Source organism: Canis aureus, chromosome 1 (assembly GCF_053574225.1).
Source record: "Canis aureus isolate CA01 chromosome 1, VMU_Caureus_v.1.0, whole genome shotgun sequence".
Lineage (NCBI taxonomy): Eukaryota > Metazoa > Chordata > Mammalia > Carnivora > Canidae > Canis > Canis aureus.
In genome coordinates, this window is record NC_135611.1 from 81,091,194 (window position 1) to 81,105,356 (window position 14,163).

Here is a 14,163-nt window from a genome sequence, read left to right on the forward strand (position 1 = left end):
GAGTGGCACAAGCCCACCACACATCCGTGCTTCCTTCCATGGAACAGAGCCGTCGCCACGAAGCTGCCCAACCAGGCTCCACATCTCCCAGCTCCCCCTGGCGTCTAGGCAGATCACGTGACAGGGGCCCATCTGGAGCATGCACCCAGGTTGTCCTTTCAGACCACAGTGATTGAGAACTGGTGTGCCTCTCCACTTCTTTTTCCCATTCCACAGGCTGAATTCAAAGAGTCCGAGACCCCCAGGGGTGGTGGAGACACAGGAAGGAAGGATCTGGAGTCTCTGTATCACTGACTCTGGGCTTGTTATTCACAAGTGTGAAATTGTCTTCTTTTATGTGATGCCATGGAAATCCGAGAGGCTGTTTGTTCCAGGGCTCGTGTCACCCTTGTTAATACACCATTCTAAATGCAACAGCTGCAAATGCAATCTAGCTGTTGTTGCCGAATGGGCAAACAAGATTGTTTGAGCTGTCTCCCTATGTATAAGGGAAAACCAGAAATCTGGATTTTTATGTGAAGTTTCCCAATGTTTAAAGGTCTCCAAATTAAAATTTCAGAAAACACTGTACAGATCGACATGGTGGAGGGGTCGAGCTGGCTTCCCTGCAGGCCCTGATTCCGCTCCCCGCTTTATAGTATGCTGCCGTGTATTTCCCTCATTCAGTGAAAAACACACTCTGTGCCCTGCTTGAATAAAGGAACAGGAAAAGAAAAAACACTGGAGGAAATGTGGTTGAATCTCAGAATATTGTTCTGTCGCTGTAGACAAGGTGTCGTTGACAAAAAGTCAAAATCCTATAACAAAACAAAACAAATCCTATAACATCCTTCATTTTAACCCCAAAAGCCAGAAAAAGTTACCCTCCTCATTTTACGACCTCAGTTTATTTCCTCCCCTTGTTTTGTTTCATTTTTCAAAAGTTGTGATAAAATATACATAACAAATTTTACCATCTTAACCATTTTTAAGTGTCTAGAGTCCAGTGGCATCAGTACATTCAGTGTTATGCAATCATCACCACCATCCATCTCCAGACTTTTTCATCTACTGCAATTGAAACTGTACCCATTAGATAGTAAATCCCCATCCCCCTCTCCGAGTCCCCATAAATCACCATTCTGCTTTCCGTCTCTAGGCATTCGATTGCTCTGAGGACCTTCCATAAGTGGAACATACAGAATTTGTCTTTTGTGACAAGCTTATATCACTTTTTCCAAGCTTCATCCATGCTGCTTGGTTTTTTAAAAATTTTCAAAACTTGGACAACTGGGTGGCTCAGTGGTTTGGCACCTGCCTTCAGCCCAGGGCGTGATCCTGGAGACCCAGTATTGAGTCCCTCGTTGGACTCATTGCATGGAGACTGCTTCTCTCGCTGCCTATGTCTCTGCCTCTCTCCGTGTGTCTCTCATGAATAAAAAAATCTTTTAAAATATTTTTTTTCAAAACTTTTTTTAGTAGATTTTATTTTTAGAGAAGTTTTAGGTTCACAGGGAAATTGAGAGAAAGTTATGGAGATTTCTCATCTACCCCCTGCCACTACACATGCATAGGTAGCTTTCCCAATGACCCATATCCCCCATTTGAGTGGTACTTTTGTTACATCTATATTGATACATCATTATCACCCAAAGTTCAGAGTTTACATTAGGGTTGGTGCAACTGTTGGTGTTGTACAATCTATGAGTTTGGACAAATGTATAATGATGTGTATCCACCATTACAGTATCATGTAGAGCAGTGCTCTGCCTATTAATCCCAATTTTATTTAAAATTTATTTATTTATTTGAGAGAGAGAGAGAGAGCAAGAGGGGCAGAGGGAGAGGGGAAAAGAATCCCAAGCAGACTCTGTGCTGAGCTTGGAGCGAGATGTAGGGCTCAGTCTCACAACCCTGAGATCACGGCCAGATTGGAAACCAAGAATTGGATGCTCAACCCACTGCGTCACCCAGGCATGCCTCCCTATTATTTTTCATTTTTAAATTTTTTAAACATAATCTCTGTACCAAATGTGGGGCTCAAGCTCACAACCCCAAGATCAAGAGTCACACGTCCTACCAACTGAGCCAACCAAATGCCCTCCTCTCACTCCCTTTTTAAATGATCAGTACAGAGAGCATTCTACTGCAGGGTTTGAACTAGTAAAATCTCTAAGAGAATCATTTTAAGAGAAATGCTCTCTATGGACCAGACAAAATTACACAGGAGGCTGCAACCGCTTACATCTCTCGACAGCCTAAAAAAGATTCTGGAATGGAAAAAACATCAAGAGTTTTTTAACCTGAAAATATATTTCACTAATTTTGTTTTGTTTTTCTAAAGGAAAGGAGCAAAACTCCTTGGTGCTATCTCTTTGGTGTGTACACATGATATTCACTGCACCCAGCAGGGCTGGCTCTGCTTATGTGTAGGTGCATTTTTGGATTAGGACTCTTCACCTGGGCTACCTCATCCCAGGGTTCCACATGGAAGCATGAAAATGGCCACAGAGCACCTGTTTAATCACCTGTCCAAAGTCTATGTGTGCCTATTATAGAAACCACAAGTCTCTCTTAGAATGATATTTGTAGTGTGAATGATCTGGTGCTGGTTTTATTTTTTCCTTTTATTCTTTAATTTTTTATGATTTTATTTTTAAGTAATCTCTACATACACCTATTGTGGGGCTTGAACTCACAACCCCAAGATCAAGAGCCCTGTGCTCTATCCACTGAGCTGGCCAGGCTATCCCCCCTACCCTTACCTCTACCCCTACTAGCCCCCATCCCCCCACCCTGCTTTTATTTTCTTTCTGGAGGCCAAAGCAAACACTAAGACAAGGGAAGAAGCTAAAGCAAAACCAGGGGCAATGGGGGCAGAGCCAGTGCAGGACTTGGAACTTCCAGCTCCTGCTCCTTTTCTTACCCCAAACCCAACATGTACTACTTCAGAAACAGTGATTTTCATCTAATTGATTTACTAGCTTATGTTTGGCATAGAAAGGCAGCAAAGAGTAATAAAAAATAGCAAGAATCCAAAGCTGCACAGGTGAGAGCCGTTTCTGTAATCCTGGAGATGACATTCAGGAAAGGCAAGGCAGGCAGTGTGTCTGCAGGGAAGTGACTAAGAAGCATGCAGAGTCCCATCAGTTCAATATATCACGGTTTATGCATGTGGTGAACTGCTATACCACTATTTCAGGTAATGCATAGAAGACCATTATTTTTTAAAGATTTATTTATTTGAGAGAGAGAGAACGGAAGCAGGAGACCTAGAGGGAGAGGGAGAAAAAATCTCCAGCACACTCCCCTCTGAGCGCAGAGCCCCACTTGGGGCTCGATTCCAGGACCGGAGATTATGACCTGTGCTGAAATCGACAGTCAGACGCTTCACCTACTTGAGCCATCTGGGCGCCCCCATACAAAGACTTTTTAATGACACAGGGATATACTCAGTATATCAGTGACAATCTTTGTTGCTGGGAGAAAGAAATCGTGAGTATCTCTTACTGCTCCAGAATTTTCTATAGTGAATATTAAAAACAGTAGTCATTTTTTAAAGACTTTTTTTTAGATTAATCTATTTGACAGAAAGAGAAAGCACAAGCAGGGAGAGCGGGGGAAGTAGAAATAGAAATAGGCTCTCCACTGAGCAAGGAGCCCGATGTGCAGCTCAATGACAAGGCCCTGGGATCATGACCTGAGCTGAAGGCAGATGCTTAACTGACTGAGCCACCCAGGTACCCCATAGCCATTTTCTTAAAAGTCGGTTATTTTTAGGGGAGCCTAGGTGGCTCAGTCAGTTAAGAATTTGTCTTTGAGGGATCCCTGGGTGGCGCAGCGGTTTGGCGCCTGCCTTTGGCCCAGGGCGCGATCCTGGAGACCCAGGATCGAATCCCACATCGGGCTCCCGGTGCATGGAGCCTGCTTCTCCCTCTGCCTGTGTCTCTGCCTCTCTCTCTCTGTGTGTGACTATCATAAATAAAAATAAAAAATAAAAAATAAAAAAAAATAAAACCTTAAAAAAAAAAGAATTTGTCTTTGACTCCTGCTCAGGGAGGAGTCTGCTTTTCTTTCTGTCCCTTCCTCCCTCCCTCCCCCATTCGAATGTGAGTGCAGCTGTGCTGTCTCTTTCTCTCTCTCAAAATACATAAATAAAATCCTTTTTTAAAAGTTGGCTATTTTTAAAGAGTGGGGTGACGACAGGCATTTGACCATGAGAAACTCTGGTGATCCTGGCATCCCACTTTGCAACGTGGTGAGTGCTGAGGCCTGTCCTGCCCAAGGCAGGATGTGCTGAGATTTGAAGCCTCCCCCCTACATCAAGTATGAACATGTCCCTGTGCAAGTAGAATTCTAGGTTAATGTTTTCACTGGAGAGAGAGGCTGCAAGTGGGAAATTAGCAAATCCCTCACTCCTATGCAACTGGCACGGGATTCAGTTGCACTTCTCTGACTTGGCACAACCACCCAGAGTCCACAGCAGCCTTAGTGAGTTGCAGGTGGTAGAAGTGATGCATTTTGTAGGGGAAGAAGAGGTGGCTAGAAGGGCAGGGTGGCAGAGGGTGGAGACAGAGTGCCCGCAGAGCTGTAAGGAATCTTGGAATGTCATCTCGAATCGTCCACCCACACATTCTGAGAGCCAGCCTCTCCCAGCATTGTCCTGGGGCAGCAGGGAAGAAAATCACATTCCCCTATAAATCCCACAATGTCTGTCCCGGATGACTGCCCAAGGATTAGGGTGGAGTTGCAGAACTGGGGAATGGGATGAAAGAATAAAGATTTTTTTAAAGATTTTATGTTATTTATTCATGAGAGATGCAGAGACACAGGCAGAGACACAGGCAGAGGCAGAAGCAGCCTCCTTGCAGGGAGCCCGATGTGGGACTCGATCCCAGGACCCTGGGATCACACCCCACGCTGAAGGCAGATGCTCAACTGCTAAACCACCCATGCATCCCAAGAATAAATATTTTTAAAACAATTATCTTTATATTGACGATGTCTGTCCTAGCATCCCTGTAGCTTATGTCACCAAACTCCTCTCAGGTAACAGAATGACTTGGTGCCAGGCTGGCCCCATGAGTTTGGAACCCAGTGGTCAAGGACAACCGTCTGCATTCTGAACTCTAAGGTTATAGATGGAAGAAAATGGCCAAGTGCACTTCTGAAGAATAAAATGATAAGTGTACCTACCCTCTTCCAAACAACATGGGCTCATTCTCGAGTACTAAATACAAGGTGATTCTGGTGTGTCCTACATCTATTGGGTGGTGTTATAGCATTCACACTTAGATCTTGGGGATTTAGTGCAACTCCTCCAGTTTCTGGTGAGGAACGGTGATGCTGGGGGGCCAGTCCTGCCCTCTGTGTCTCCACAGCTGCTACCACCTGCTGATCACTAACATGTGTTCCCATTTGGCAGCGGGAAAGCTGAAACCCAGATCAAGGATTTGTCTAGTTTCACCAAGAATCTCGTCAATCAAACCACAGAGAGGACACCAGACCACTGCATTTCAAGTCCCAAGAATATAACCATTAGTCTTATATGCATTTCCCTGCTTTTAAAAATGACTTCAAGGGAAGCCTGCCTGGGTGGCTCAGTTGGGTAAATGCCTGACGTCAGTTCAGGCCCTGATCTCAGGTTCCTGGGATCAAGCCCCCACTCAGACTCTGTGCTCAGTGGGGAGTCTATGTCTCCTTCTCCCTCCGCCCCCCCCCCCCCCTGCGTGCTCTCTCTCTCTCAAATAAATAAAATCTTTAAAAACAAATAGAAGGCACCTGGGTGGCTCGGTGGTTGAGTGTCTGCCTTTGGCTCAGTGGTGATCCCAGGGTCCTGGGATCGAGTCCCGCATCAGGCTCCCTGCATGGAGCCTGCTTCTCCCTCTGCCTGTGTCTCTGCCTCTCTCTCTGTATGTCTCTCATGAATAAATAAGTAAAATCTTTAAAAACAACAAGAACAAACAAAAATTACCTTGAGGGGTTGGCAAGGTTATTTAAACTCTCCCAGAAAAGAGCAAGCTCAGAGAAATACAAAATGAACCCCAGGCCATCTGAGACCTAGAAAGTGAAGGGCATGTGCTGGGTAGGCAGTTGCACAAGCCTGGGACCTGCCCGCCTCCCCCTCAGCCTCGCCCCGCCTCCACTCCCTCAGGAGGAGGCTGCATCCTCTGGGATCTGCAGGCAAGGGCTTCACATGGTATTCCTAGGCCTTTTTACAGGCATTGCTCCCCTGTTCTGCCAGCCCCAAAATGTACCCATGGGACACCGCCCCCCTCCGCCCCGCAGTTTTAGTTACATTTCCCTGTAGAACTGTGGTCTCTCTCCATCCCAAGTTAGTTACCACTTGGTTTCCTCCATTTATCACCAGGTTGGCCTCGGCCCATTGTGCTGGTCTTCAATCCTTCTGTAACTGCTGAGTGCCAAAGGGGTATATTTATTTATTTGAGAGAGAGACAAGGTGAGAGCACAAGCTGGAGGGAGGAGGAGCACAGAAGGAGGAGCAGACTCCCTGCTGAACATGCAGCCCAATGCGGGGCTAGATCCCAGGACCCTGAGATCATGACCTGAGCCCAAGGCAGTCACGTAGCTTAGCTGCTTAACCTCTTAACTGACAGAGCCACCCAGGCAGCACCAACCCCCGCACCCCTGGGGCAGGGACATTTTTAACTATCACTAGAGGTCTGGCTCAGAGGAAAAGCTTTCTGAGTGATTTGTGATATAAATTTAGAGACATTTGAGAAGACCCAGTGGTTGGGAAAGTCCCTCTTTCTTCTTCCCTACTTTTTGAATTTGGTGCATTTACACCTAGTCTTGGTCCCTAGAGAAACATCTGGTACTTTGCCTTTGTCTTCCTAGATCTCCTTACCCAGGAAAAATGTTAACAGCCTGTGTTGTTCCAAAAAAGTTTTCTCCCTTTTTAAGTTTCCTGAGGCATATATAACACATGATTGCTTTTGAAATGTTCAAACATTATAGAAATTCAGAGCATAAACAGAGATTGTCCCACCTTTGAGACAATTTTAGTTTAGGTACTGAGTCTGTTTTTTTGAATTGGTAATATATTCACATAGTTCAAAAATCAAACCTATAAAAGATGCACAGTGAAAATGGCCTTATCCAGGTCACCCCCATCTCATCTCCACCAGGAGACACTTTGGTCAGTTCCCTTCATATCTCTCCGAGTTTCTTTAGCAAAGACAGGCAAATACAGATATAAAATTATTCTCTCCCTCTCTTTGACATATAAGGTAACTTAAGCACTGCTTTATATCTTGCCTTTTTGTTCTACTTAATAGATATTAGGCAAATTTTGACTCAGAATGTAAAAAAAAAAAACAGAAATAAAAGGCCATATATATATGTGTGCACACGCATGTACATGTGTCTTTTCTTTCTTTTTTCCTTTTTTTTTTTTTAAGACTTATGTATTTATTCATAAGAGACACAGAGAGAGGCAGAGACACAGGCAGAGAGAGAAGCAGGCTCCATGCAGGGAGCCTGATGTGGGACTCGATCCCGGGTCTCCAGGATCAGGCCCTGGGCTGAAAGGAGGCGCTCAACCAATGAGCCACCTGGGCGTCTCCTTTCTTTCTTTCTTTTGTATAACTAAGCAGGATAAATTCATTGAGCCAATAATTGTTCAACCTCCTCCTCTCCATGGGCCTTAGGAAGAAATAAACCACAGATAAGTTGTGATGACAAGATTCTGTTTGATGAGTAGCAGCAGAAGGCGGGAGTAGGTGAGCCCATGTAGAAGCCAGAACTGCCCAGGTTCCTGTCTTGCTTGTTCAGGAGATACTGTGAGATCCAGCTATTTTAGGGACAACCAAAATTGGGGATGCCTCTCCTCTTGGAGCCATTCTACCCTTTGATTCTTTTGATCACCAGAAAACAAAATTTAGAGCGTACCAAGAGACTGAAACTCAAGAGTGGGCTGTGTCTTCTCTGTTCTCCGTTAAATACAATGTTAATATAAATACAAAACTCACCCATCTGTCTGAGATTAAGATTTTCCAACAGTCAGAATAGCCCCAGGGTGCAGAGCTGGTGAGGTTCACTCCTTAGCAGGCAGCCAACTGAGGATTTCTGCTGTGAAGTTCAGCCAATTCTCTGAGAGCAGAATTATTCTAAGGAATCCTCTGACCCATTTTTATTTTTTATTTTATTTTTTTAAAGATTTTATTTATTTATTCATGAGAGACACACAGAGAGAGAGGCAGAGACACAGAATGAGGGAGAAGCAGGCTCCACACAGGGAGCCCAATGTGGGACTCGATCCCAGAACCCCAGGATCACACCCTGAGCCGAAGGCAGACGCTCAACTGCTGAGCCACCCAGGCGTCCCTCTGACCCATTTTTAAGTTTCTCCCAACACAAACAAAAACTAAAAGTTCATCATGTCAACCCGTCACAGTCTTTTTTAAGTTCTTGTGCATGTACGCAAGCACACACACACACACACACACACACACACACACACACTTCAAAGGAACAAACAAGCCTATTTTTTCAGAGGGAATTAGGCTATTGAGGAGACACCACACTCTTCCCCTTCCTCACAACACAGACAAGGTATTTCCTGAAAAGAATAGAGAAACCCCAATGTATTTTGTTTGAGAGCAACAATCCCAGGCTGATGAAATGATCTTACGTGATTATGTCAGGGGGACTCACACCTACATGGGGAGCTTCTCTCAGTCTTCCAGAGTGGCAACTCTAACCGCTGCCCAAACAGCAGACCTCAACTCTGTCTGCATATCCCCTGCGTTTCCAGCCACTTCTGTCCTGCAGCAAAACATCAGCCCATGGCAGCATTGAGCCTCAGGAGCGGCGAACACCAAGGCCAGTTTGTGATTCTTCTTTCCTCTGTCATCTTTATGCCCTGTGCTGCCAAGAACAGGTATCGTCTCTATATTAAATATCCGACTGCTCCACTGGGGAGATGGAGGGTGCGCTGTTTTTCCAGGTCTTACCCTCTCTAGCCAACACAGGAAGGACTAACGTTTAAACCCTGTTAAAGTGAACAAGACTCAAGCAAAGCACTGAGGCAGAGTTGGGGTCAAAACCAAGAGTAGACTCAGTGGCATAAATCAAACCGACAGTACCATATTTGAAAGAATATAAGCTGAAATGCCCTTCAGATGGTGTTGTCTAGACCCCTCGTTTTGCAGAGTTCTAAAAGGTCACTCATCCAAGATGGCGCAGTTGGGGGTGGGAGCAGAAGGCACAATGCTCTCCTTGTCACTCTGCTGAATCCAGTGTCGAGCCTACTTGCTGCTACTCCTTGTTTTCTCAGGAAGGGAAGGCAGTGGCCTGATCCTGCTCTAGTTTATCTTCGAGGGACACCTCTTCATTCTGTGAGTGTTGGCTGGCCTGCGCTGTTGCGCTGGGTGCCATCCCTGGACTCTTCCGACTGGAAATGACAGAAATTCAACTCTGACCAGCTTTGGCAGAGGGGAAATGAGTCCACTATGGAACCTGGAACCGAACCTCAAGGCGGTGGACGAGGGTGATGCTTCGCTTCAGGGACAACTTGGACAAGACCACCATGTTCCACAAGCTACGCATTTGCATATGTCTTTGTCCCCCTTTTGGCTTCTCTCTTCACTTCATGTTGTTTTCTCAAACTGGCTGTCTCCTCAGGCCTGAAACCATGGCCAGGGACCATGTCCCATCTTTTGCCATGAGCGAAGAAGAGACTCTTTTCCCTGGTTTCGGATTCAAAAATCACCTTGAAATAACTCCAGGGCCTTTGGGTCACACACCTGGTCCTGCACTCAGGGGTGCAGAGGAGTAGGATTGGCAGCACCCCAATACTGAAGTGAGGTGGGCTGAGTTCAATCCCACAGGGGGATGGTCTTCACAGAAGAAAGGCTGAGGGCTGGGAAGGCAAACACTATAGATCCCCTCTCCTTCCCCTCCTTTGCACAGCTCGCCCTAATGACCTCATCTCACATTCTGTCAATAATCAGAATTCTGAGCTGGTTTTGCTGATGTACACTATCTCTCAGACATTCCAGTTCATCACCCATGCGAGTAGACTACTCAGTATGAGGTACTGGCCCAGCAAAAAACCAAGTTTCAACCAGAAAAATCAATGATTAACGTTTTATCCTGAACCAAAGTGCTAGGTGACGTGACAAAAGAAAGACATTTTTATTTTTAAATCACTAAACCCTTATTGCTGCAAATTGCACACGACCTTATGCCTGAACTCAGAAGATCATGCATCATTGGGAAATAGTGATGATGCAAGAACACTTTATCCTAGGGCTTCAGCAAAAAAAAAAAAAAAAAAAAATCTGTTTCTCCTGCCCTTCCTGTCCTGGCATCTCAGACTAAACTGAGATTTATTACTCTTACTCTCCTATGTGTGGACAACTCAGAAAGAAGTAATACTTCACCCCTTCCTTTTACTGGTTAAAAAAAAATACAGAATTGTTTCTTCTGCAGAAATTCCAATGACCCTTCAGTTCCATTTATGATTTTCTTTGCCACAGATATTTTTCAGCCACAGGATATCCAGAGCTTTCCAATGGCTCACTGGTTTCAAATTATATGAAGGCCAGCAGAAGCAGACCCTCAGTGCTCCTCTCTCCATAAAGTGGAGGCTCAGATGTTTGGAGCTGACCCTGTCCATTGGCCACAATTAATGGCTTCAAGAGTGAGCCCCTGAGCCAAGAGGCATTCATCACAAATCTTTCCCAAGATTAAAAAAATTGTGGTAAAATGCAAATAACAAAAGATCTAGCATCTTAATCATCTTTATATGTACAGTTCAGGAATACATTCACATTGTAGTGCAACCAGCCACCAGAATGCTTCCAGCTTGCAAAACTGAAACTCTTTACCCATTAAACAATTCTTCATTTGCCTCTTCCCTTCCTCCTGGCCCTGGCTACTATCGTTCTAGTTTCTGTCTCTGTAAATATGACTGCCCTATTGTATGTTATGTTGTATTAGAAAAAAACCCAGTCTTGCCCCTGTGTGTCTCCAGTGCTCTCACATGACTACCATGTTCCCGACATTTCTGACACTGGAGGTGTGGGTGTTTCACCCCACCAAGCAATTCTGTAACACCAGCCAAGTGTCCTACAATTTAACTCACTTCCAACACTCTCTGCCTGGAATTAGCATCAGATCCCACAGGGCAAGGGCCCAGTCCCTCAAGATTTTGCCCCACTTCGATGCCAGTAGCAACGAGTAGGTCCCCAGGTTACCCCATCCCCTGGTACATGGATGTGTTCACCAACCTGGAAGCTCTCAGAACCCTATACTACTGGAATTTCTTCGAGGCTTTCTCACATAGGCACGATCAATTATTAACTCCGTTTTCAGGCCCTCTCCTCTCTCTAGAGAAGGGGGAGCTGAGCTGAAAACTCCAAACTTCTAATTATGTCTTGGTCCTTCAGGTGACCGGCCTCCTTCCAGGAGACATCCAGAAGCCACCTAGAGTCACCTCATCAGAACAAGAGATGCTCTTAGTGCTCTTATCACTTAGGGATTTTCATGGGTTTTAGGAACCCCATGCCAGGAATCAGGAGCATGCACATATATATGTACTCTCTATTATATCTATTTTTTACTACCTCACATATGTATATACCACATTCTGTTTATCCATTCATCCACCAATGGATGCTTGGATTGCTTCCACCTTTGGCTACTGTGAATAATGCTGCTATGAACATGGGTGTACAAATATATATTTAAGACCAACTTTCAGTTCTTATATACTCAGAAGTGGAGTTGGTGGATCCTTTGGTAGTTCTGTTTTTAATTTTGGGGGGAACCTCCCAACTGTTTTCCCTTAGTGGTGGCACCATTTCACCTTCCCACCAACAGTGCACAAGGCTTCCAACTTCTCTACATCCTCACTGACACTTGTTATTTTCCAGGGTTTGTTTGGTTGTTAGAGTAGCTATCCTAATGGGTCATTCACCAGGATTTCTGACGGGAACTGAGGAAGATGGTCATTCTCTCTGAGGGCAGAAGCCGTGGTGGTGGGACTCCAGAGATAGTCATATTTTCTTGACACGTGAAGGAACACAGTTTGTGTTGTTTCTAGGATGCAAATTAATCCTACGTTTCTTCCATTCAAAGTTCTGAACTCAACTGAAACCTATTCACAGAAGCCCAATAGGCTCTAATGGGGATTGAAGTAGCCATGTTAGTACTTTCTAGGATAGACTGCAAGCTATGACTGGAAGCCAGATCCAGGCTAATCTTTCCTCCTCTCTCACCAAATGAAATTGACTTTCAAGGCAGTGGTAGTTAATGGGGACAGGCAGGATCCAGAAGATAACCAGGAAGAGGAGGCTGAGCCTGTGTAAGGAACACCTCCACTGCTGACCTCGAAAACCAAAATTAGCCACTCAGTTATGGTGGGAGAAGGAAGGGGGTCTGAGAAGGAGAATGAACGCTGAGTGCCCAAAGGCTTCAAGAAAGCAGACAGTCACCTTTACAGACTTTGGCTGACACATGGATGAAGGGGACAGCATCTCTCCCTACGTCCCCAGCATTTCTAACATTTGGGTTAGAAACATGGGCCTCAGCACTGCATAAGTCCAGCTGTTCTTCCTAGGAAAATGCTGAGTGCTCCCTGGCCTCATCCCCCATCCCCTTGTGAGTCCTCCTGAGGTCAGCTATGGGACTTCAAAGACTCTGAAGTGGGTCTCTATGGAGCATTGATTAAATTCCCTCAAGGCTATCCAACACTCAATATTCACTCTCAATATTCACTCCCCAATCTGTTTTCCATCTTAGATTTTTCCAGGTAGGGCATTCAATAGAGCTCACTGGAGATTATGCAATGAATTCAAATGAAGGCATAAATCTATTCCAAATAATAAATGCCGGCAATATTAAAATGCCCTGATTTGAACTGTATGAAATGCCTCACATTATTAAATTCTCAGGGAGGAATTAATTAATTAAAAAAAAATTAATATTAATTAATATTAATATTCCTAAAAAATTAATTAAGAACACTTAATTAATATTCTTTCTCTTGAAGGTTGAGCTCTAAAGAAATTAAAAATCCACAATTATTTCTAAAAAAAATTAATATTCTTTCTCTTGAAGGTTGAGCTCTAAAGAAATTAAAAATCCACAATTATTTTCTGCCCAGTTTCCCTTCGGTTCAGGGTCGGTCAGAGGGGGCTCGTTCAGTGATGGTGGTAGAGCCTGGCTCTTTCTACAGCTGCCTCTCCTGCAGAACAATCTTGGCTTTGGGTTCTCCAGGATATCACTCCTTAGGCCGGTTGTCTGGATGACTTGTGGACTGAAACTGAACTGGGAGAAACCGACTTTCCCAGGGTTGCTCCTGCTGCCACGGAGCCCTCCCAGGGCTAGCAGAAGTCCAAGGCTGGCAGGAGCCCATGTCCTGCAGCAGTAGCTCGCCTCAGAAGCGGCTTCTCCTCAAAACCCTTAGAAAATGCACCTCAAAGAAGCGTCTCTGCCTGTTTGGAGGTAAGACTTTCCTCATTCTAGCAGGCACCCTGCCTTTTCCACATGGAACTTCAAAGTCCCTGAAGAAATGAAGCTGTTTCTAATTTTTCAGAGTCTCTCCTTTTTTTTGGGGGGGGGGGCGGGGTATTTTATTTATTTACTCATGAGATACACACACGAGAGGCAGAAACATAGGCAGAGAGAGAAGCAGGCTCCTTGTGGGGAGCACCATGTGAGACTCAATCCCAGAACCCCAGGATCATGCCCTTAGCTGAAGGCAGATACTCAACCACTGAGCCACCCAGGTCCTTTTCTCAGAGCCTCTCCTGAAGAATGGCCTGTAGTACTGAACTTACTGAGGCAACAACGTAAATGTCACTCAGAAGGCCAAGGACCTGCAAGGTCCATTCCTACCCAAGGCCCAAAGCATTGACTCTCCTTCAAGGTAGAATGGGGGAGATGGAGGAGTAGTCAGGTGGAGAGGCATCGTTTTGTTGTAGAGAAGAGTTATGAGTTTCAAGTTGACTAAACAGGGAGATACTCTGAATGATTACAATCTCTCTGTAAATTGTAGACCAGAGTTAACTCAGATTAGTGGAAAGTTCAATCCTAGTCCTGTTAATAAAAGGAAATACTTGAATGCTTGTTTTGGCAGCACATCTATTAAAATTGGGACATGAAAAAGGAAATACTTTATTTTTTTTTAAGATTTTATTTATTTATTCATGATAG